Raw genomic sequence first — 2,069 nt, 5'->3', positions numbered from 1 at the left:
CCCAGAGAAGCTCCTTCTCGTCTGATTGGTTAACCAGAAATGAGAACTTTTCGCCCGGCGTTCGTCGTTTACGTATTTATTTACGTTTGGACTCGTGCAGCGAAGTTGGTCAGCCATCTTTAAAACGCTGCTCGTTCCTATTAAACTTCTCTGGGAACGACAGCAAACAGATTTTTTTCCGTGTGAATTTCCTTACTTGTGATTGTAATCAGCTGTTCTCCTCTTGTTTTTGTTTGTTTGTTTGTTTTTTGTCCTCCCATGCTGTCCTTTTTTTCTGTCCTTGCTTTGCATTGTGAACGGCTGCATGCCATCTGCCCCCCCCTCCTTCTACCGACGGCTTGCTGGCTCTCTCCTCACACGCCCACAACTGTTGCCACGGTTACCATAACGCTACCTGTCCACCGCTGCCTCCTCCTCCTCCTCCCCCTGAAAACAAAACAAAAAAACCAAAGTCCCAATGATGTACAGTGCTACGCCTGCTACTGTCTCTGCAGCAACAACTCCTGCCACAAGTGTCCCCTACGCAGCAACAGCACCAGCCAATCAGGTTTGCTCCTTTTTAAAAGCTTTCTTTCATCAGTCCCCGGAGCTCTGAATAAGTCCTGCCTCCTGACGGCGAGCCGCAATCATCGGGCGCCTGCGGAGGGCGACCCCACGCTGGCATAAAAGCCTGCGAGTGGGCGGCCTTTTTTTTTTTTCGGACAATTTGGAGCCGACCGGGCGGGGGTGGGGGGGCTACCTGCAGGCGCAGCGCCTCTTATAAAACGCTCACGGCTCGCTGAAAGCACTTCTTCAGAGCTCCCACATCTGCAAGTAGTACTTGTGTTACGTTGCACCACTTCCTGGTTTTGTTCTGCATGTTTTATTTATTTATTTCTACTTTTTTTTTATTCCTCGTTGTCAGTCGAAGCCTTTCCATCTGCGGTGTCATCTGACTGCTTGTGTGCTGCGCAGACACACACACACACACACACACACATGTCACGTCGGCAGCCATGTTGGATCCCGTGCCACCTCTTTGAACCGTTTTTTCTAGATGTAGGATTAAAGGGAGATGTAAATAATGCAGGGAAACGGCTCCACGTTCCGCCCATCAGGGGGGCGGAGACAATCACAGACGGCGTCTAAAAATGGCCTCCGAGCACCGGCGAAGCAGGGACAGGTCTGAATGCCAGAGTGACGCACGTGTAGCCCCGTTTGTTTTTATTATCCTGGAAACTTCAGCACACCTCTCTGACCTCACACACACACACAGAGCTTGTAATCATTTACCAGCAGATCTGTGCTTTGAGGACACACACACACACACACGTGTTTCACATAATGAGGCTTTCAGGGGAGCAGGAACAGTCCGGGGGGGGGCGTTTCTGCAGATATTATACAGTTAAAATATTTACATTATTATCCTGGTAAAAAAACCACTTCCAACTAAAAAGATCTGCGTTTAGGTCCATTAAAAGCCTCTTGGCTGATCAAATGATGATTAAATGATTAAATATTGTTTCTGGAATAATAAGAAGGCGAGATATCCCCCCCGTCCGTCCATCCGTCCTCCTGCGTCATCGATCCCGGCGCTCTGCAGCTCATTGCTCACTTCCTGTGAGTCACTGCCTCTTTCCTGTAATTGGCAGCAGCAGCTGTAGCAGCAGCAGATACTGTAGCAGCAGCTGTAGCAGCAGCAGCAGCTGTAGTAGCAGCAGCTGTAGCAGCAGGAAGCGGAGCTGCTCTTTAAAGATGCAGCCGGAGGAACGCTGACGTCATCCTTCGTCTCCCCTCCTGCCTGCAGCTCGGACGCAGCGGGTCACAGTTTTACATGAAGACGTCCCTGTCCCCGAAGTGGACGGGTCAAGAGCCCAGTCAGCTCGCAACCCCTCGAACCCGTTAACACAACAAGAAATCATGAAGGAGCCAATCAGAGCCGTCTGAGGCGACAGCTGTGATTTCTTGTAGCTGCAGCTCCTAGTGGCAGAATAATAGATCTGGCTGATCAGTAGGTTTCAGAAAAACAGATTGTTTTACTCAATTATTACGATTTCATCACTAAAATCTGCTCCCCTACCTGTACCCCC

The 2,069-nt window shown here is 49.9% G+C and overlaps 1 long non-coding RNA gene across 1 annotated transcript in view; it reads left to right on the top strand.

Moving 5' to 3' along the window:
* Window positions 1–6: 6 nt before the first annotated feature.
* The window catches only part of LOC112451505, a 4,244-nt gene continuing 2,181 nt past the window's right edge, over window positions 7–2,069 (top strand). Inside the window, exon 1 of the long non-coding RNA XR_003040336.2 lies at window positions 7–547. This is a non-coding gene — a long non-coding RNA (uncharacterized LOC112451505). The remainder of the gene's footprint in view (window positions 548–2,069) is intronic.

Source organism: Kryptolebias marmoratus, linkage group LG23 (assembly GCF_001649575.2).
Source record: "Kryptolebias marmoratus isolate JLee-2015 linkage group LG23, ASM164957v2, whole genome shotgun sequence".
Classification (NCBI taxonomy): domain Eukaryota; kingdom Metazoa; phylum Chordata; class Actinopteri; order Cyprinodontiformes; family Rivulidae; genus Kryptolebias; species Kryptolebias marmoratus.
Note: the sequence above shows the minus strand (reverse complement) of the source record. Positions and strands in the feature narration are given on the sequence as shown.